This window comes from Rhinoderma darwinii, chromosome 3 (assembly GCF_050947455.1).
Source record: "Rhinoderma darwinii isolate aRhiDar2 chromosome 3, aRhiDar2.hap1, whole genome shotgun sequence".
NCBI classification, from domain to species: domain Eukaryota; kingdom Metazoa; phylum Chordata; class Amphibia; order Anura; family Rhinodermatidae; genus Rhinoderma; species Rhinoderma darwinii.
This window is the reverse complement of record NC_134689.1, coordinates 75,888,875-75,912,605: the sequence shown is the minus strand read 5'-3', so window position 1 is coordinate 75,912,605 and position 23,731 is coordinate 75,888,875.

The following is a 23,731-nucleotide window of genomic DNA, read 5'->3' as shown; positions in this document are numbered from 1 at the left end:
ACTGTCTACAGGGGGAGGAGGGCTGTATAGCACTGTCTACAGGGGGAGGGGGGCTGTATAGCACTGTCTACAGGGGGGTCTATATAGCACTGTCTACAGGGGGGTCTGTATAGCACTGTCTACAGGGGGGTCTGTATAGCACTGTCTACAGGGGGGCTGTATAGCACTGTCTACAGGGGGGGCTGTATAGCACTGTCTACAGGGGGGGCTGTATAGCACTGTCTACAGGGGGGCTGTATAGCACTGTCTATAGGGGGGGGCTGTATAGCACTGTCTACAGGGGGGGCTGTATAGCGCTGTCTACAGGGGGGCTGTATAGCGCTGTCTACAGGGGGGCTGTATAGCGCTGTCTACAGGGGGGGCTGTATAGCACTGTCTACAGGGGGGGCTGTATAGCACTGTCTACGGGGGGGCTGTATAGCACTGTCTACAGGGGGGGCTGTATAGCACTGTCTACAGGGGGGGCTGTATAGCACTGTCTACAGGGGGGGCTGTATAGCACTGTCTACAGGGGGGAGCTGTATAGCACTGTCTACAGGGGGGGCTGTATAGCACTGTCTACAGGGGGGGCTGTATAGCACTGTCTACAGGGGGGGCTGTATAGCACTGTCTACAGGGGGGGCTGTATAGCACTGTCTACAGGGGGGGCTGTATAGCACTGTCTACAGGGGGGGCTGTATAGCACTGTCTACAGGGGGGGCTGTATAGCACTGTCTACAGGGGGGGCTGTATAGCACTGTCTACAGGGGGGCTGTATAGCACTGTCTACAGGGGGGCTGTATAGCACTGTCTACAGGGGGGCTGTATAGCACTGTCTACAGGGGGGCTGTATAGCACTGTCTACAGGGGTGGCTGTATAGCACTGTCTACAGGGGGGATGTATAGCACTGTCTACAGGGGGGATGTATAGCACTGTCTACAAGGGGGGCTGTATAGCACTATTTACAGGGGGCGCTACAAGGCCAGGCTGTGTGTGGCACTCAGGGGAGGGGGGCCCAGTCAAAAGTCTGCTATGTGGCGCTGTGTTTTCTAGTTATGCCCCTGGATGTAGGGAAGGGGGGGTGTCCCAGTGCAGCTGTATCAAAACAGCTGATCGCTACTACAGCCACCCAGAATACAGGGTGCCCAGAGCTACGATCAGGCGTTTTGATAGGGCTGCTCTTGGGCGCCCCCCCTTCCGCTCAGGCTTCTCCATTCCCACGGCACCCCCGCCCCCCTCTTGCGGCACTGCTCCCCCGTCACCTCCCCTCGCGGCACCTACCACTCCACTTGCGGCACCTCTCCCCACCGCCACTCGCGGCTGCCCCCTATCGTGGCACCAACGCCACCCCTCCCACCCCTAACTTCTCCCACACACACACATTTTTTTTTCTTAAATAAATATATATTTTTTTATCTATCTATCTATCTATTAACCCCTTAGTGACCAGCCTATTTTAGGCCCTAATTACCCAGGTATTTATTTAAATTTTTTTCGTTTTTCTATAGTTGCATTCAAAGAGCTATAACTTTTCTATTTTTCTGTCGACATAGCTGTATGAGGACTAGTTTTTTGCGGGATTAGTTGTACTTTTTAATGGCACCATTTTGGGGTGCATATCATTTATTTATTAACTTTTTTTGGGAATAGTTCTATGCGTTTTAAATTCACGCAATTCACTGTGCGGTGTAAATAACATGTTACCTTTATTCTATGGGTCGGTACGATTACGACGATACCACTTATGTATAGGTTTTTTATGTTTTACGACTTTTGCACAATAAAAACACTTTTGAACTAAAATTATTTGTTTTTGCATCGTCACTTTCCAAGAGCCATAATTTTTTTATTTTTCAGTCAATGTACTTATGTATTGTTTTTTGCAGGACGAGGCGTGGTTTTGATCGGTACTGTTTTGGGGTATATGTGCCTTATTGATTAACTTTTATCATCACTTTTTTGGGGGCAATGGAAAAAAATAGCACTTTCGCCATTGTTTTTTGCATTTTTTTTTTACGGTGTTCACCTTGCAGTTTAGATTACAGATTAACTTTATTGTTTGGGTCATTACGGTCGCGGCGATACCATATATGTGTACTTCTACTTATTTTTTACACTTTTACTAAATAAAACCACTTTTTATGGGAAAAAATAGTTTTGTTTTTTACTGTCATTTTTATTTAAAATTTTTATTTCACATTACTTATTTTTTTAGTCTCACTAGGGGACTTTACTATGCGATCTTTTGATCGTTGCTATAATGCTTTGGTATACTTAGTATACCAAAGCATTATTGCCTGTCAGTGTAAATCTGACCGGCAATCTGTTAGGACGCGCCATGGTCGCTATTGACCGCGGCATTTAACGGGTTAAACAGCCGAGATTGAAGTAAACTTTGATCGCGGCTGTTGGGCAGGAGTCCGGCTGTCATCAGACAGCCCAGCCCCGGCTCCAACCTGTATGGGACACCTGTGCAAGACTTAGACTAGGCCGCCGTGAAAAGGCGTCGGCCTAGCCTAAGGCCCCTTGCTGACCGCTGTGAAAAGGTGTATTGGTGGTCACTAAGGGGTTAAAGTAGAAAAGATGAAATGAAGATATCTGTGCTGCTCCTATATACTCTGCTGCCCCTTATATACCCTGCTGCCCCTTGTATACCCTGCTGCCCCTTGTATACTCTGCTGCCCCTTAAGGGAAACAACACATTTTCATATATAGTAATCTATAAAACTTTAACCAATTCATGGCAATTAATTAATGGAAACAATCTTTTTAAAGTGTGTGTGTGTGTGTGTGTGTGTGTGTGTGTGTGTGTGTGTGTGTGTGTGTGTGTGGTTATTACTGTGTGTTACCTGTGGTGTTACATAGCACTGCAGGTAACATCTACTACATTATCTGTACTCAGAACGTTATTACTGTGTTATCTGTGATGTTACATAGGACTGCATGTGAAATCTACTACCATGTACACGTCTGAACGGGGGTCTATGGATCCATTTATCGTATGCGCCAGAAGCTATCCCGCCACATACAGTAACCTGATAGAAATACCATAGTGTGAAAGAAGCCTTAGAATCTTCCACTGCAGGTAAAAAAAAAAATTGTAACCAAAACAGTGCAGTATGCTGTGCTATTGTGTCTGGTAAAATGCCGGGCAGCAAGTGGTAGGGATACTATGGGGAACAGAAAATGGCAGGTGGGTTTCATGGGGTGCAGGGGACATATAAGAAGATTTTAAACCTTTATTTGTCGTGGGGACACAGATGGCGGCAGAGGCTCTGTGGGAGGAGGGGGAGAGGGGCATAGAAGGAGGCAGAGGTTAAGTGGGGGGCCAGGGGGGAGAGTGTAGGTGAAAGCTGGGCCATATTTAGAGTTGATGCTACCCTAGGCACTTTTAGTCCTGATGCCCCCTATCACTCCTGAAGTTACGGAAACAGCACAGGATCCAAAAAAGGTAAGTATAATAATTGCTTTGCTTTTTAATGTGTTACTATTTATTTTTTTCTGTTTTTTTACAGGTTCGGTTGTTGAACTACTTCAGATTAGAGGACTACTTCGATGACGGCCCTACTGATGCCCGTAAAGCTAACTGGTTACGTTTAACGCAACTAGGTTGCTCTTAAAGGGACAGCACGCGCACAAATGGGAGTCATCATCATCAACTGCCATGATTCCCTGGACTTTAAAAAGGGCCCTGCCCTTCTGATCCTTGCCTGAGCGTTGTTCGTTTATCCCATGCCAGAATTTAAAATGGTCCCTTAGTGTTATCCCGTTCCTGTTATTACCCGTGCCATGTTACCTGTATCCTGTATTCCGTGCTGTATTCTTGTTCCTGAGCCTGTAGTGTTTGGGTCGTGTTTCACTGCATCTGCTGTCATCCGCCACGTCCAGTATCATCCGCCACGTCCAGTATCATCCGCCACGTCCAGTATCATCCGCCACGTCCAGTGTCATCCGCCACTTCTGACGCAACCTGTGGCACTTACGGTCATCCGCCACGTCTGGCGTAACCTGCTGCACCCACCTCCATCCGTGCCAAAGCCTCTGCTACTGTCTAGACTATGCAGGTACCCTAGTACGGGACTTTGCTTTGCTGGGGTGCTCTGTTGTTTGGCCAGCTGCCTCCCCGCTACGGCGGTGCGGCCTAGTGGGTTGACAGTAGCACATTTATGGCCCTAGTAGTATTATCTCTGGCTTCTCTGTGGGCGTGAATCCAACCTGGTCTTGATGGATGACATGTTGTAGCACTGACGAAATATCATTATAATAGCGGTACGATACAAGGCAATACACGGTTTTCTTCCTCACGGGACATCAGGTTTATTATGAGTGATCCACTAGGCAGTAGGATATACATCCACATTACCAGTGGGATTTAGGTTTGGAGTTTGGTGCTAGTGTCCCATTTTAAAGTACAAAATTAGTAGATTACGTTTCTGAACCAGAGATTATTTGCGGCACAGTGTCGCCTGCACCAATCACTCTTGCCAAAACTGGTCCCCCACACACACACACAACTAGCGGACGCCTCCAACTGGGAATCATTGCTCTACAAAAATATACTGTAAAAGGCTCATAGAGAAAGGTCAGGACATTCTCATTCACTGACAACAAGCAGAGATCTTGTAACAAAGTCAATTAGAAAGCGGCAGAAAATGATACAATGACGAAGCCCTATTTACATAGGACTGCACCAGTTCTATACGTAGGATACATATTTGCTTTCCAGTTAACATGGATGAAGTCACTTAGTCCAACAAGCAAGGTCACATGGCGGCTGCAGACACTACGTGTAAGTTATCCGATCCAGCCATTTAGCTCATATCTATCTATCTATCTATCTATCTATCTATCTATCTATCTATCTATCTATCTGGTTAGCTAAAGGCTCAAGGGCCCGGATACAAAAATTCTTCTTGGGCCCCCCTCCAAACTTCTCATGGCCGACGGCCCGCAGCTTTCAGCTGCATCGTTGGGTCTCCTAAGTGGCCAATCGAAGCAGCACTAGCAGCCAGGGCCGTCACTAAGGTCTTAAAACGTCAGGGGAAATAGCCCCAATATATATACCCCAAAAAAAAAATTGTGCGTGTATGTATATACAGCATATCTATAGCACTACGACCCTATAACTATGGATAGGATTAGATACAGGGGCTCAACAGAAAGTATCATACATGATAGGATTAGATACAGTGGCTCATCAGACAGTATCACACATGATGGGATTAGATACAGTGGCTCAGCAGACAGTATCACACATGATTGGATTAGATACAGTAGCTCAGCAGACAGTATCACACATAGGATTAGATACAGTGGCTCAGCACACAGCATGACATGATGAGATTAGATGGTATGGACTGTGTTCCTCAAAACTCATGAGTTCTACTGGGAAATACAGGCCACACTATGCTGTACCAGAATCTGCATACATAGATTAGCCCTACCCCCAAACTATAATAATACAATGCCTAAATATTATCATTATGACTAAATAAAACCACCATACTGTGACTAGATAACACCGCCATACACTGACTGAATAATACATCCATACAGTGACTGAATAATACCACTATACATTGACTGAATAATCCCACCATACAGTGACTGGATAACACCACCATACAGTGACTGGATAACACCACCATACAGTGACTGAGTAATACCACTATACAGTGACTAAATAATACCACTATACAGTGACTAAATGCCACCATATCGTGGCTTGATAACACCGCCATACAGTGAATGAATAATACCGCCATACAGTGACTAAATAACACCGCCATACAGTGACTAAATAACACTGCCATACCGTGACTAAATAACACCGCCATACATTGACTGAATAATACCACCATACAGTGACTAAATAACACCTCCACACAGTGACTGAATACCGTCATACAGTGACTAGATAACACTATGAGAACAAAAAAGTTGTGCACAACCTTGCGACCTTTTCAAAATGTCTGATAGGAAAACATTGAAATTGATGCGCATGTTATCCTAATGCCAAACTTACCTCCCCACACAAGCAAGCTATAACTAAGCCCCGCTCCAGGACAAATTCTACTTAGGATGTATTCACACGTTGCGTTCATATTTTGCTGCAATTTTCACAAAATTAAATGCCGCAAAATCTGCAAAATGACTGCAACACGTGAATATACTCTTAGGCCTGATTCACACGAACGTGTTAAACGTCCGTGGGAGGGCCGTTGAAACAGCGGCTGTCCCACAGACCTATGTAATTCAATGTGGCCGTTCACACAGCCGTTGTTTCAACGGACCGTGTGAAGGGTCCGTGGGAAAATAGGACATGTCCTATCTATTCACGCATCCCTCCATAGACTCTCATCTATGGGGGAGGCGTGACATCGCATCCTGCAAAAAAATTGGGACAGAAAAGGCCATACTCACAGATTAGGAGGGCGGTAAAAAACCCGTTCCAAACAGGACGCGACCAGGTCAGAGAATGCTGATGAAGGGAAGTGCCCAGGTGTGTTTAAATAATGATAGCCACTCCCACTAACCTTGAGGGGAGTGGTGTGTTGGGCATGGAAGTAAATGTGTAATAGAAAAAATAATAAAGTACTGTGTATGGTGTGCATGTGAGGTATAGGGGACATTACTAAGTGTAGTGTGTAGAAATAAGGGCTGTGAGTGATACAAAAACGTGAGTGTAGTGTGTAAAACATGGAGGAATAGTGTTTGGATAGTGAGGCACAGCATATATCGCCGTATAGCAGCCTATTTTGAATGCTCATACTGTAAGAGAGCGGGCTGCCCTGCATGCAGTGTCAAACATCCGTACACCAGGCTATCCCAGCACCATAAGACCCGGCTGCGTCCTGAAAAAAGGTATGTACAATGTTACTTACATTGTACATACCTTTTTTTCAGGACGCGGCCGGGTGTTATGGTGCTGGGATAGCCTGGTGTACGGATATATGTTGTGCCTCACTATCCAAACACTATGCCTACATGTTTTACACACTACACTCACGTTTTTGTATCACTCACAGCCCTGATTTCTACACACTACACTTAGTAATGTCCCCTATACCTCACATGCACACCATACACAGTACTTTATTATTTTTTGTGGTTTTAATTACATTCTATGTCCCAATTTTTTTGCATATCTTAGATTTTGGAACGAAAATTTCTAGGTAGGGACTCACAGGTGTGGGGATCCGTGACGTGGATTGCGAGCTTGTGTCCTTTTGGCCAAAACGACAACTAATACCCCATGTTTTTTCATGGTTACTTACATTGTACATACCTTTTTTTCAGGACGCGGCCGGGTCTTTATGGTGCTGGGATAGCCTGGTGTACGGATGTTTGACACTGCATGCAGGGCAGCCCACTCTCTTACAGTATAGGCGTTCAAAATAGGCTGCTATACGGCGATATATGCTGTGCCTCACTATCCAAACACTATTCCTCCATGTTTTACACACTACACTCACGTTTTTGCATCACTCACAGCCCTTATTTCTACACACTACACTTAGTAATGTCCCCTATACCTCACATGCAAACCATACACAGTACTTTATTATTTTTTCTATTACACATTTACTTCCATGCCCAACACACCACTCCCCTCAAGGTTAGTGGGAGTGGCTATCATTATTTAAACACACCTGGGCACTTCCCTTCATCAGCATTCTCTGACCTGGTCGCGTCCTGTTTGGAACGGGTTTTTTACCCTCCTCCTAATCTGTGAGTATCGCATCCTGCAGCGCTGAGCACGGATGCACCTCGGACATGAAAAACTGCAGTCTTTCACGTCTGAGATGCGCAGCGCTCGTGTGAATCAGGCCTTGGGGTCAGTTCCCACGTTGCGTAAATATTGCAGATTTTCCGCAACGGAATTTGTTGTGGAAAATCCACAGCAAATACAGTAGCAACAAAGTGGATGAGATAAAACAAATCTCATCCACACCCTGCTTAAATACTGAGCGGAAAAAATGCTCAGAAATTGACCTGCGGTGTGGAATTTTATTCCGCATGTCAATTGTATTTGTTTATTTGTTGTGGGTTTTCCCCATTCAATTCAATAGGGAGGTAAAGCCCCAATAAATAGCAGTTGTTGAGTTTTATGCAGTGGGTTCGCAGCAATTCCGCTGCAAAAAATGCAACACAGAAAAAAATTATAATCTTATATTTACCCAGGAGTCTGTGTTTCTTCCTCTAGGCCAGGCTCCCTCACCTGCCCCATTTTTACTTTACACTTATCTACATTAGAAATTAAGTATTGTTTTTATTCTGGACACTACAGACCAATAGGCGACAATTTTTATCAGTAGAGTTCAGCCTGGTCCGAGCAGGTTCTGGGCATGAAATCTGGCATCAAAGTTGACAATGGCTGATTGACAATGTCCATTACTAAGGCAAGGCTTAATGTTAGACATGAAGAGGCTAACAACCCCCTTTATTACCAAAGTACCCACCACAACCATGAACAGCCAGGTACGATCCAGTACCCAATCATCTGTATTGAAGGTTGGGCAATGGCATGGCCGCAGGCTGGTATTATTAGGCTGGGAAAGCCCAAAAACAGTGGTCCTTCTCACCCTGGTAATGCTAGCCTGGGTCAGGGTGACTGCTTAGAGCTCTATTTGATAACTTGTCTTCGTAGTCAGACGCTCAGACCTCCCCCTTTCAATATTATCCCCCTCCCCCATAGAGCCCTCAGAAGCTTTTATACTGCAAGGGGGGGTGGCCTAATGCACATAACTGTGGTGATTTTTCTGTTTGAAAAACCACTACATATCCGTTGTCTGTATTTGCGGTCCATTTTTCCGCAAAAATAACCCGTAGTGTATCTGTGTGTCATTAGTATTCATGGATCCACAAAAAAGAATAGGTCATATAATCCGCAAATACCGACAGTAAAATTACATGTCCTGAGTTTTGCGGTTCCGTGAACATCAGGGTTTGTGCATGAATGGGTCCGTGTGCTATCCGCTAAATTGCGGATAGAACACAGATAAAAATAACATGGTCATGTGCATGAGTCTTTAAAGTAAAGGTGTTACGACATTTTTTCTAATTATTTCAATGTGTTCCCTAATGTAACTTTATTTATTACCATTTTTTTATTTTTGTCGGGGGAACGGCCAACTTTTAAGCACCCGGATCTCTTTGTACGACACATACACAAGTGCCATATGGCACACACACAGTGCATATCAGAGATGGGACGGGAGCCGGCCCTGTCTCCTAAACTGGTGCCATATTAGCTATGCATGCAGGACCGCCGTTAATTCATTTAAATTGCCACCTCCTCCAGCACCCCCACATCTACCTAACACTTCAATGTGACCGCTAGTAACCCCGGTCACATAGCTAATACAGGGACTCTTGGTAGCTGTCCCTGCATTCGATTTTTCTGGCGCACGGGACCTCCCAGATGCTCCACAATTATTAATACCTATTAATATATCCGCCGCATCTCTAGGTCCCGTGCGCCACAGTAGAAACTGCAGTTCATTGACCTCTAGTTTCTATTGCTGCGCAAGGGAGAAGACAAAAGATTACTGTAGGTGTTGATGTTTTTTGTTTTTTCTTCATACTGCTTTTGTGATTTGTCTTTTTGTGATTTGCAGGTTCCGCTGGACCATTTGGATTACGTCGCAGATTCGTTGAACTACGTTGATGAGCTACGTGCTTTTTTTAACTATTTTTTATAATATAAAATAGTGAAAGTCACCAGTGAAAAAATTTTTTTATTGAAATAAAAATTCCCCAACACAACCCTCTTTCACCATTTTATTAAAAAAAAAAAAAACACGTAGTTCATCGAAATAGTCCAACTAATCTACAAATGGTCCAGCGAAACCCACAAAAAAAGTTAGTAAAACGTATCCTCACTCACAACAATCTTCTGTCTTCTTTCTTCTCCCCTGTGCAGCAATAGAAAAGAGGTCAATGGCAAAATAATTCTACTTTATGTAACTTTGTCAGCATAAAAGTCCCCCCCCCCCACAGGGAAATATGTTTCCCATCATTTCTAATTGCCAGGCGGATGATTTTTTTCATTGACAGGTAGCAGAATTCTACAATTGCTCAGTGCCCCCGCTCCCCACAGGGGCTCCTGTCAGAGGTGTAAAAATATCAGCTTGCTGGCATCTGCAGGTCCCTTTCCTCTGTGAGCCAAGTTGCACCGCCTAAAATTGTGACTGGGTCCAAAGAAGTAGGGGGTCCATCGGTGGTAGTGGGTAGATGTTTTTCCAGAACACGGACTGAGAGGACATCATTTATTTGGAGCAAATCGGTCATTATTACTGTGTGGAGGCAATAAAAGAGGCATTTCTGTGGGTACAAATGGGGTACTAAAGGAAGCAATGTTACTATATGGGGCAAAAAGGGGGCATTACTTTATTTTGGCACAAAGGGAGCATTATTACTGTATGGGGACAGTATTAACCCCTTGACGCATTATCACGTACATGCACGTGATAAACGGCATAGGGATGTATGGAGGGCGCTCACGGGCTGTCTGCTGTACTTTACAGCTGAAAGCCCAGACTAACGGCCGGAATCAGTGATCGTGCTGTTCCTGGCTGTTTAACCCTTCAAATCTGCGGTTAATCGTGACCGCAGCATCTGAAGTGTTGAAAAAAAAGGGGACGGCCTCATCGGCGCCCCCACACCGCGATCGGCCCCAAGGTCTGCCTTTTGTCTGCCTCTGTTAAGCCTTGTCTCTGGCACAGCTTAACAGAAGCCTGTGAAAAAGACGATACACTGCCATACTTTAGTATTGCAGTATATTGTACTAACGATCGCTGGTTCAAGACCCCTAAGGGGGCTAATAAATGGTGTTAAAAAAAGTTTAGTAATTGAACGGAACCTCAACTACACTAATATATCTGCTAAGGTTTGAGAGCTCTGTTTTCTGATCCCCTTCATACAGCCATAGAGTAACGTGCTTCCAGCAACCACCACTAGGATGGAGACGATTGTACACATATTTATACAGCCCCTGTGTGCATTAACCCCTTAATGATCGGGCCTGAAAAGACCTTAATGACCAAGCTAGATTTGTTAAATCTGGTATGTCTGACTTTATCAGAGAATAACTCTGCGAAAGTTTTGAATGTCCAAGTAATTCTGACATTGTTTTTTCGTCACATGTTGTACTTTATTTTAGTGGTAAAAGTAGACTGATACGATTTGCGGAAATTAATGAAAAAATAGAAAAATGTAAGAAATTTTGTAAAAATTATCATTTTTCCCTATTTTTAACTGCAATATGTCACATATGTACATACATACTGTACAATTTTTTTTATTAAATATATATTTCCATCGCTTTACTCTATTTTGGCAGCACTTTTGAAAAAAAAAAATTTTTTTTGCGCAATTTAGAAGACTTACAAGTTTAGTAATGATTTTATACATTTTGAAGTACATTTGGTTTTCCTGCACCAAGCCAGGTTTTCAGAGGCTCATAGGTGTAAGAATGGTGGAAACCCCCACAAGTGACACCATTTTGAAAACTACACCCCTTAAGGTATTTATTAAGGGGTGTTGTAAGTATTTTGACCCCACAGTTTTTTGGTAAGAATTCATGCAAAGCAGGCGTAAAAAAATATAATTTCACTTTTTTCATAAAAGTATCACTTTGAAGACCGATTTCTTTGTAAAGCGACCATGAGAATGAAGAAATGCACCCCAAAATCTATCACCCTGTTTCTCCTGTTTTCAAAAATGCCCACATTGTGACCCTAATGTGTTGCCTGGACACACGGCAGGGCCCGAAAGGAAGGGAGCAACCGGAGGCATTCAGGTCTCATTTTTGCTTGAAAATGTTTTAGGCCCCACTGTACATTTGGAGAGGTTTTGAACTACCAGAACGATAGAAACTCCCCATAAACGACCCCATTTAGAAAACTAGACACCTTAAGGTATTTATCTAGGGGTGTAGTGAGTATTTTGACCCCACAGTTTTTTGCTAAATTTAATGTATAGCAGGTGAAATAAAAAAACAAACCACTTTTTATATAAAAGTATCACTTTGAAGACCGATTTCTTTGTAAAGCGACCATGAGAATGAAGAAACACCCCCCAAAATCTATCACCCTGTTTCTCCTGTTTTCAAAAATGCCCCCATTGTGACCCTAATGCGTTGCCTAGACACACGGCAGGGCCCGAAAGGGAGGTAGCACCCGAAGACTTTCAGGACACACATTTTGCTTGAAAATGTTTCAGGTCCCATTACACATTTATAGAGGCAATGAGCTGCCAAAAAGATAGAAACTCCCCATAAATGACCCAATTTTGAAAACTAGACCTTAAGGTATTCATCTAGGTGTGTACTAGTATTTTGACCCCACAGTTTTCGCAGGAATTAATTCAAAACAGGTGGAAAGAAAATTTTATTTCACTTTTTTTCACAAATGTGTCATTTTAAGGTCAGATTTCTTGTACAGAGGACATGAGAATAAGGAAATGCACCAGAAAATGTATCACCCTGTTTCTCCTGTGTTCAAAAATATCCCCATTGTGGCCCTAATGTGTTTCCTGGACACACGGCATGAGCCAAAAGGAAGGGAGCACCCGGAGGCTTTCAGGACACACATTTTGCTTTGAAAATGGGAGGATTCTACTTTTCTAGATTGAGAAATAGATGTCCCTAACAGTTTCTACACCCTATGACTATGTCGTGCCAAGAAAGCAGCTGTCCTGAAATCATGTCAGTCCATAGACATTATGTATATCAACCCGCTCTGATATATAGTAAGTTAGAGTGGGAAAATGTATTAAACTGTTGGCGGAAAAAGGCAATATATCCAAAAAAAAGGAGGAAGAATGTATCCAGCTATGTGGAAAACTAGAGCATGTTCACAGGATGAAAGAAAATTTGTAGGGCTGTAATGACTTTATTATTCAAAGTGACTGGTCATACAACGTCTCTTTAGCTCCATCAATCCCTATATAAGTGACGAATGTGCCAAGTGACGCGGTACAACATAACAAGCCCCTGCCCGGCAAGGTAGGAACCGCCATGTGCACAAAACAACCAATCACCTGTAGAATATATAAAGGGGCAGTGTCCCACACCGTATGTATAGATACAGTAAAGGACCACTACTCCCCAAATTAATGTCGCTATTTTTAGAAGTATTGTCGGGTGTAAGAGGTCCACCAAAAACCCAAACAAAACTGTAATAAAGCCCATAGTGTATTGATAAGGACAAAACAGGGACTTATGCATAGACCAGGGTTGGAAGGACAAGCGGAACAATAATATCGTGACTCACTTCACTGTTCTCGTTTGCTGCAGACCCGACACCGTTTTTTGGGGTATTTTTGGTTAGATGTTGAAGGGATGGGGTGTAAAAAATGTTTTTCAACAAGTCGGTGTACATCCTCTGACTCATGGACTACTCTCTGGTCTGCAGATTGAAATAGGAGATCTTCAATCACTTTCTCCTGAAATTCAAAGAATGTCGCCCTGCCCGCTGATTTTTTGAACAGGACAAATGCGTTCTGCATCGCAACCTGAATTTGTTATAGCCGATGACACACACAGGCTTTTGTCTATCTGCAGAGGCCCCACGTTCTCTAATAGTTGCTGTTGCACTTGAATGGACAGTGCTGATCATGTAGACGTCCTTGCGGTCACGAAATTTTAAAGCCAGCATCTTCTCAATTTGAAAAGTGCATGACTCCCCCTTTCGTCGTTTTTTATCCACAAGTTGACGTGGGAAACCTTTGCGATTCCTGCGTATTGTGCCACAGGCTCCGGTGTTGGCACAATGAAGGGCGCTAAACAATGGCACACTGGTATAAAAACTGTCCGTGTATACATGATACCCCTTGTGTAGGAAAGGGCTAATTAAATCCCACACAATCTTACCAGTGGTACCAATATTTGGAGGGCACCCTGGTGGATTAAATTCACTGTCTTTACCCTCGTAGATCTTAAATGCACATGTGTAGCCAGTAGTGCTTTCACATAACTTGTAGATCTTTACCCCGTATTTTGCACTTTTTGAGGGTATGAATCGACGGAATGAGAGACGCCCTTTGAAATTTGTGGGATTCCACAACCTGGCATTAGGTGACGAAGGCTTATTGGCAATGTACTGCCTGGCATACAAATTTGTTTCCTGCACAAAATGTTCCAAAACTTGGTCCGTAATAAAAATATTAAAATTATTTAGTGGTGAAAAATTACTGACATTGGGACTTATGCCAGGAGTAGCAATAAAGTCATTTATGGTGGGAGAAAATAAACTCGTGGGTTCCCACACTAAATCGGTTTGGTGGGGTTGTGCAATTTCAGGGGCTGCACTTTGAACGGACGTTGTGGCAACTGCGCCGTCTCCCATATCACTGGTGCTGGGTCTCATATCCATAGAATCCCTTGAAGCGACACTTTCGCTGTCGCTTTCAAGTAAGGCTGGGTTCACACGACCTATTTTCAGACGTAAACGAGGCATATTATGCCTTGTTTTACGTCTGAAAATAGGGCTACAATACGTCGGCAAACATCTGCCCATTCATTTGAATGGGTTTGCCGACGTACTGTGCAGACAACCTGTCATTTACGCGTCGTCGTTTGACAGCTGTCAAACGACGACGCGTAAAAATACAGCCTCGTCAAAAGAAGTGCAGGACACTTCTTTGGACGTTTTTGGAGCCGTTTTCTCATAGACTCCAATGAAAACAGCTCCAAAAACGGACGTAAAAAACGCAGCGAAAACGCAGCGAAAACCGTGAGTTGCTCAAAAAACGTCTGAAAATCAGGGTCTGTTTTCCCTTGAAAACAGCTCCGTATTTTCAGACGTTTTTGGTCACTACGTGTGCACATACCCTAAAACTTCAACTTCAGATGCAGAATCCGTATCTGAGCATAGCATCTGATAGGCTTCCTCAATGCTGTATCTTCTGGCAGCCATAATGATAATACAGTCTAAACCGCAAATAATAAATGGAACTAGTGGTTTCAATTTTTTTTTTATCAACTAAGGCCTCATGCACACGACCGTAAAAACACCCGTTATTGCGGGTCGTAATTACGACCCGCAATAACGGGCTCATAGACTTCTGTTACCCATGGGTACATTCCCGTTTTCTCACGGGAAGGTGCCCATGCCGTTAAAAAAATAGAACATGTTCTATTTTTCTATTTTACGGGCCGTGCTGCTATACTTTATAATGACAGCACGGCTCGCAAAAGCGGCCGGCTGCCCGTAGCCGGCCGAGCACGGTCGTGTGCATGAAGCCTAATCAACTAAGAACACTAAAAGAATGAAACGTTTTTGTTTTTTTTTATTGTTTTTTTAAAGTTTTTTTTTTTTTCAAACCTAAACCTAAACCCTACGCCTAACACAAACCGTAAACCCAAGCCCAGAACAGCACCCTACGCCGTCTAAGGCCCCATGCACACGAATGTGTTTTTGCGGCCGCAATTCCCCCGAAAATCCACGGGAGAATTGCGGCCCCATTCTTTTCTATGGGGCCATGCACACGACCGTAGTTTTTGCGGTCCTTGCACGGCCCGGGAGCCCGGACAGCAGAAAGAACGGGCATGTCTTATTCCAGTCCTGTTCTGCGGTCCGGGCTCATTGAAAACAATGGTGGCGCCCATGTGCATGTCCCGCGATTTGCGGGCGGCCTGCGGCTGACAGTCCGCAGCCGGCCGACCCGAAAATCACGGCCGTGCACACGGCTATGGTCGTGTGCATGAGGCCTAACAGCGTACACGCCGTCTAACAGCGTACCCTAAAAAGAAAGTCGTTTATAGTACGATTCTTAGTATATACAGTAAATATATTTATATATATATATATATATATATATATATATATATATATATATATGTGTATATACTATAAAATACTGAAAAAAATGTTGTTTTTTTTTAATAAACTGTGTGTGAGGAACAAGTGATTTTGTGTGGGGACACTGACACACTTGTATCTGTTTCTCTCCACAGCTAGAACAGTGAGGAGAAACAGATACATGTTTTTACTTTTATTTTACAGTAGTGATCACTATGATTGGATCTCATAGTGATCACAAAAGATCAGGAACCAATACTATTGGCTCCTGATCACTGCTCTAAGAACAGAGCTGGTAGCAACAGCTCGTTCTTAGAGCAGGAGCTGTCATTTAGACACTCCCGGCGGCTCTGTACGCAGTAACAGCATGTGACCGCTGTGTTTGGCTGTCACAGCGGTCACATGCTGTTACGACGAAATCGGCAGGTCCTGATGGCTGTACTAAGAACCGGACCTGTTACTTACAGCCGTTTTTTAGTGCAGATGTCACCAGGGTGCCGTTAAACCCCCTCTACTACAGCGACGCCAAAAGGCGTCGCTGTAGACTGAGTACCTGCACCGCCTGACGTCAAAAGACGGTGGGCGGTCGTTAAGGGGTTAATACAGCCCCCGTTGTTTATGAGTCTTCAGTTTGCTCCCCCTAGAGGCGGTCTTGTGCTACAGAAGATTGTGTGTATAACAAATATTTAACTGCATAGAAACAAACACTCTAAGACCCCATGCACGCGACCGTGTTCGGCCCGTGATATACGGTCTGCATGTCCCAGACCGAACACCGTGCAGGGAGCCGGGCTCCTAGCATCAAAGTTAAACAGACAGGAGACTGAGACAATTCAGCAGAATTACAGATGACGTAGGATAAACTGAGGGGTTTTATCATTCTTGTCAGGGCTGTATTTACAGCTCACGCTACCCTAGGCACTTACCCTGAATACGCACCCATATTTAAGGCCCATTTACTTTAGCAAATTATCCTCATGATTTGCTAGTTTCTGACCAATTATAATGTTATTTTGTATTTGGTCGGTGCTAACAAAGAGAAGATCAAAGATAAAACCTTTGTTTATCGTTGCTCTGCAATTGTGATGCAAAAAAAGGGTTCATGTACACGACCGTAGTGGTGTGCACGGCCCGTGATTTGCGGCTCAGAAGGCCGCAGGGTGTCATCCGCAAATCGCGGGCCATGCGCATTAGTTTCAATGAGCCTGGACCGCAAAATACGGCCGTAACACACACAACACCCCCCACCGCAAACCACCACACAGGTCAACCCTCCAAGCAACCTGCACACACCCCCCACATGCACCCATCACAGACACCCATTCACACACACACAAAAACACTGCAATACAACACAACCCCCCACACAAGCACCCTGCACACCCCCTCCCCTGCATGCATGCACACCTTACAAGCTAGTGCTTCAATGGCGCCTGATTTCCCCCATGCAAATCAGCTTCTACTCTGGTCGCTGTGAACTGAGCATGTCACAGTTCACATTTAGACGGCACAAGCTAAGGAGATAGGAATAGCTCCCGTTCATATCTATTATTGCTCTGTATGTGCCGTATAGCATCTGTGTATGTGTCGTGAAGCGAAACATACTCAGATGGAATAAATAATGGCAGCCCCCTAAGAAAGGAAAAAGTATTAATACAAATAAAAATTTTAGGGGACAAAATAAATAAATTACTTATTATATTTAAATATATAAAAAAACAATAATATTATAAAAAAATCAAATAAAAATCATGACACCTTTCCACACGACAGGGTCCCGACAGGGTCCGAGTGTTGGACGATAAAATCGCCCGCTTTGGGCCGTTTTTCCCGGCCGTTTTGCATCCGTTACGATTTCCGTTACGATTCCATTCCGGGCTGGGCATATCTGGACAGTGGTGATTCCACTTCAGGAAAAGCCCATGTCGTCTGTGTCCATTTATGGACACTGAACATTTTATTGACTTCTCCTGGTGTGGAATCCTCGGTCCTTGTTTGGGGATTCCGCTTCAGGAGTTATATGGACAGAGACATCAAGCGCTCTGTCCAGGAGCGGAATCCCTGAACACACGGCTGCTGATTCGCCGGGCCAGGACGCTTTTAAAACAAGCAGGGGAAGGGAGCCAGCGCAGTGCCCCCTTCCACCTGCTGTACACCCCGGCCCTGCCACACAGTACCCCTGTATAAGGGCATCCCCACATTGTAGAAACTTACCTGCAGCGTCCGAATGGCATAAACTCCTCCTCCTCACATGCACTCTGCGCTGTGAGGAGGAGAGAGCGAGCGACGGTAGACACGGCCGTCTCTCGGGACACATTCCAGTGATGGCCGTGTGTTACCCGGCCCCATAGACTTCTATGGGTGCCGGGCGGCCAGGTAAACGGCCGAAAATAGGGCATGTCCCATTTTTTGACGGCCAAGTTTCCCGACCCCATTAGGGGTCTATTGTTCCTACTGCAGCCGTGTGACAGCCGTTTTATGATCGCCCGTCACCCAGCCGGGAAACCCTGTCGTGTGAATAAAGGCTAAGGCCTAAGCTTGCCTTGAAAACACATCTTTTTAGATAGGCCTATAACATTCCCTAATCTGACTCCTTTCCTTGGCTCCTTTTACATTAATCATCAGAATCTGACCCCCTCATTCAGCAGTATCACAATCCTTGCACCCTAATGCCCTTCACGTCTGTCATACACATATACTGGCTGGTGACCGACTCATGAAGCTTTATGTGTACTACACCCAGGGCCGGCCTTAGGGTAGATGGCGCCCCGTGCAAAATTATCTTTCGGCGCCCCACGCCATTATAAAAAATGCCCCATAAAAAAGCATAATTCCTCCCCACAGTATAATGCCCTATATAGTGCCCTCACACAGTGTAATGCCCCTTTAGTGCCCCACACAGTGTAATGCCCCTTTAGTGCCCCACACACAGTACAATAATAATATTTAATAATGTAATAGTATTTTGTCCTCTAATTGTGCCCACACAGTGTTATGCCCCTTAAGTGCCACACACATTATATTGCCCCCTGTAGTGCCCCTACACAGTATGATGTCCTCCACAGAGTATAATGCCCCCACAGCCCCCCTAGTAGAAAGTGCCCCCTGTAGATTGTGCCGTACAGCCTCCCTGTAGACAGTGCCATAATCCCCCACCTCCTCCTTGTAGACAGTGCCATACAGCCCCATCTGCCCCTTGTAGTGTCATACAGCCCCCATCTGCCCCTTGTAGTGCCATACAGCCCCCCATCTGCCCCTTGTAGTGTCATACAGCCCCACCTCCCTCTTGTACACAGTGCCCCCCACCGCCCCCTTGTAGACAGTGTCATACAGCACCCACCTCCCCATTGTAGAAAGTGACATACAGCCCCCACCTCCCCCTTGTAGACAGTGCCATACTGCCCCCCACCTCCACCTGACAGGATCCTTGCGTAGGCCGGCTTTATCCAGAGATGTCATCACGCCTACTGCGCAGGGATCCTGTCCCTGCGCCTCATAGGCTGCATGCGCCGCTGTAGCCTGCTACAGAGTTTCCCAACCTTTTCGGACTTGAGCCACCCCTGGAAAAAAAAAATACCAAAAATTGTTTTGAGAAAGACAGAAAATAGCTAAAAATAAGCACTACATTCTTAGGGTATGTTCACACAGCGTTTTATGTAAGGCAGAAAAAATCTGCTTTTGAATTGACAGTTATTTGATGGGTTTTTTTTAGCGGTTTTTTTTAAGCCGTTGAAGCTAATGCAAAAGACGCAGCAAAAAAAGCTCCAAACGAGCGCCACAGCTATTTTCTTCCTACTATTAATTTCAATTTGAGGTCAGAGGTGGAAACCACCTGTGGGGGACTCACAGTAAAATGACCATCAGCCCCCCACTCACAGTAAAACGACCATCAGCCCCCCCACTCACAGTAAAACTACCATCAGCCCCCACTCACAGTAAAATGACCATCAGCCCCCCACTCACAGTAAAATTACCATCAGCCCCCACTCACAATAAAATGACCATCACCCCCCCACTCACAGTAAAACTACCATCAGCCCCCACTCACAGTAAAACTACCATCAGCCCCCACTGACAGTAAAATGACCATCAGCCCCCCACTCACAGTAAAACTACCATCAGCCCCCACTCACAGATGCCCCCTGTAGATAGTACCACACAGCCCATTGTAGGTAGTGCCACACAGCCCATTGTAGGTAGTGCCACACAGCCCCCTTGTAGGTCGTGCCACACAGCCCCCTTGTAGGTCGTGCCACACAGCCCCCTTGTAGGTCGTGCAACACAGCCCCCTTGCTGCACAGCCCCCTTGTAGGTCGTGCCACACAGCCCTCTTTTAGTTCGCGCCACACAGCCCCCTGTAGGTCGTGCAACACAGCCCCTTTGTAGGTAGTAGGGATGTCACGATACCTGAATTTGGACTTCGATACCGATACTTTGTGTAGTATTGCAATTTCGATACCAAAACGATACTTTGCCAACAGTAATAAAAAAAAAGTTCTTCCATTTTCTGATGTGAGGCGCGAGGTGTGATGCTGAATTTAACCTCCATGTGCCTCAAATTAATAGTAATTAACCCCATCATGTTTCTCAGTCATAATGGGTTAATGTGTGAGGTACATGATGGGGTTAATTACTATTAATTTGAGGCACATAGAGGTTAAATTCATCACACCTCGGGCCTCACATTAATAAGTAAAAGAAGTTTTTTTTAGTTTTTTTCTTACAGCGTACACATCATAAATGACGCAAAAAAATTACAGCCGCGCCAATACTGAATGTGTGGTATATTTTATATATTGAGACTTATTTTAATGCTTATTGTAAAAAAGGTGAATGTGTATTTTTTTAAATTTAACATTACTTTGTTTTTACTTTATTTTTAAACTTTAATATACTGGCATATATCAGATATACGCCAGTACATTAGCCGGTGTATGTATAGTTCACAGGCAGTTGTTAGGACATACCTAAGTATTCCCTAACAACAGGAAATATGGTAAGACGGCCCTGGGGTCCTTCAATGGACCCTGGGCTGTCTGCCCATATATGGTATGGCCCTCAATCGCGTCACAGGAATTCCCTGTGACTTGATGCAGGGGTAATCCCCCCTCCTCACTTTCCCCTGAATGCTGCAGTCAGCTTTGATCGCAGCATTCAGGAGAATAGCGGCTTCTCTGATCTCCGCCGTTATAGAGCGGGGCTGCGGCTGTGTAATACAGTCATTGCCCCGCTCCTGACAGAAGTGCGTGCGCGGTCAGCATGAGGTAATGCGGCTGGCGCTGCACTAATGAGCAGCGGTGCAGACACCGAAGACAGAACATGGGGGTGTTTTGCAGTGCGGCCGCCATGTTCTGTTTTCAGTGCCGCCGCTCATTAGTGCAGCGCTGGCCGCATCGCATCATCCTCGCGGCGCGCTCTTGTCAGGACTCAGGAGCGGGGCAATGGCTGTATTACACAGCCGCAGCCCCGCTCTCATTCATCATGTATTACTATACTTAGCTGTGTGGCTCGAACCATTTGGGGATGCAGAGTATCGAAGTTTCGATGCATTGTGCATCCCTAGTAAGTAGTGCCACAAATCCCCCCCTTGCCGCACAGCCCCCTTGTAGGTAGTGCCACACAGATCCCTTGTAGTGCTACACACACCCTTGTAGGTAGTGCCGCACAGCCCATATGTAGGTAGCACTCCCTTCCTGTAGATAGCGCCACTGTAGCTCCCTGTGGCTGGGGATTCCGCTCCTTGATGGAGTGCTTGATGTCTCTGTCCATATGTGAACAGTGACATCAGGGGCAACTAACTCCTGAAGCGGAATCCCTGTCCTCAGCGTTGCCGACGCTGTGACCGGGGATTCCACTCCAGGAGAAGCCCCTGACGTCTCTGTCCATTTAGTCGGGGGGTGCCATCTACAGGGGTTCTGCAAAAAAATCTCCTCCTCCTCACATCCACTTTGCGCTATGAGGAGGAGTAGAGAAAGCACGTCCGTGGCAGTTGTCCAGAGGAGTGTCGCGGCACCCCTGGAGGGTTCTCATGGGAACCTCATGCTGGGAACCACCAGCCTAGTAGATCGCAGAGCAGGGAGATACCTCCCTGCTCTGCTATAGTGTTCAATAGTATCTGAGTCTTTAGCAGGGTCGTATTTACAACCCACGCTGCCCTAGGCACTAAGCCTGAATATACCCCCATTAAAGGCCTATTTAGTTTAGCCAATTATCATCATGATTCGCTAGTTTCTGACCAATTATAATGATATTTGGTCAGTGTTAACAAAGGGGAAGATCAATGATAAAAACTTTGCTTATTGTTAATCTCTAATGAGAAAAAAAAAGGTAATACACCCGGCAATAGTCATAGCGATGCGTATTCTGTTCTGAGCGTAGCCCGGCCTCCAGGGATGACGATGCATCCCATGTGACAGCTGCAGCCAATCAAAGGCTGCAGCGGTCACATGGACTACAGAGTCATCGCAGGAGGCCGGGCTACGCTCAGAGAGAGAGAGGGACTACGGCTGGGAGTAATAGATTTTTTTTAAATTGATTTCTGCAGTCTTTCCGCCCAAAAAATGACACCAAAATTTGGTGCCGTTTTTCAGGTGAAATTCCCTGCGGTTCTCAGGACGTATACACTGTGTAGTTTTACGTATCCGCCCTGTGTGTTCCTACCCTTATAATCAAGTTGCTCTCCCCCACAAATATTATCTCTAAGGGCTTATTCAGACGAACGGGAATTACGTCCGTGCAACGCGCGTGATTTTCATGCGCGTTGCACGGACCTATATTAGTCTATGGGGCCGTGCAGACATGTGCGTGATTTTGATGCAGTGTGAGTCCGCTGCGCAAAAGTCACGACATGTCCGTTCGAACAGCGTGATTCGCGCAACAGCTGTGAAAAGGATGAATGAAAACAGAAAAGCACCACGTGCTTTTCTGTTTACAAACATCCAAATGGAGTGTCATAATGATAGCGGCTGCGCAAAAAGCACACAGCCGCGCATCATACGGGGCTGACACACGGAGCTGTCAAATGCATTTTGCGCAGGCAAAACGCAGCGTTTTTTGCGTGCGCAAAAGGCACACGCTCGTGTGAATCCAGCCTAAGGGTAAGGCCACACAGAGTGGCCCTGACACGGTCGCAACGCAGCTAACAACCACGCCGGCACCATGTTCAGTGCGGCTGTCAAACAGCCTGTTAGTGGCCGCACGTATTCCAGTTACATGCGCACTGCCGCTCCATTCATTCTCTATGGGAGCGCCGGAGATAGCCGAGTGCAGTGTTCGGCTTTTTCCGGCGCTCCCATAGAGAATGAATAGGGGGTAAGTTGTTGTAATTTGCAAAATCGTGCGGACATAAAGGGTGTATTAATTCATGGCCGCACGATTTTGCAGATAAAGGGACGGTTTACCCGCGTTAACGTGCGGTCATGAATTAATACACCCTTTATGGCCGCACGATTTTGCAAATTACAACAACTTACCCCCTATTCATTCTCTATGGGAGCGCCAGAAAAAGCCGAACACTGCACTGGGCTATCTCCGGCGCTCCCATAGAGAATGAATGGAGCGGCAGTGCGCATGAGCGTGTAACCGGAATACCCCTTAACGAGGTATTTGACAGCCGCTCCTACATAGTGCCAGCGCGGTTGTTGGCCGCGTTGCGACAGTGTGAGGGCCGCTCCGTGTGGCCGTACCCTAAAGAATCCTTTCTCCCCATACAGAACGCAAAGATCCCCTCCCCCATGATTCATAATAAGCTCCTACACCACAAAATAAACTATACAGAAGTCCCCCTCCCCACAAAATACATTTATAAAGAATCCCCCACACTCCTATAGCATTTAGGGCAATGTCCCCTCACCTTCAAAATCGATCTGTAAAAAATACACACTCAAAGTACCTCTAACCTAGTCTCCCCTCCCCCACAAAATCGATCTTTAAAAAAACAAACATC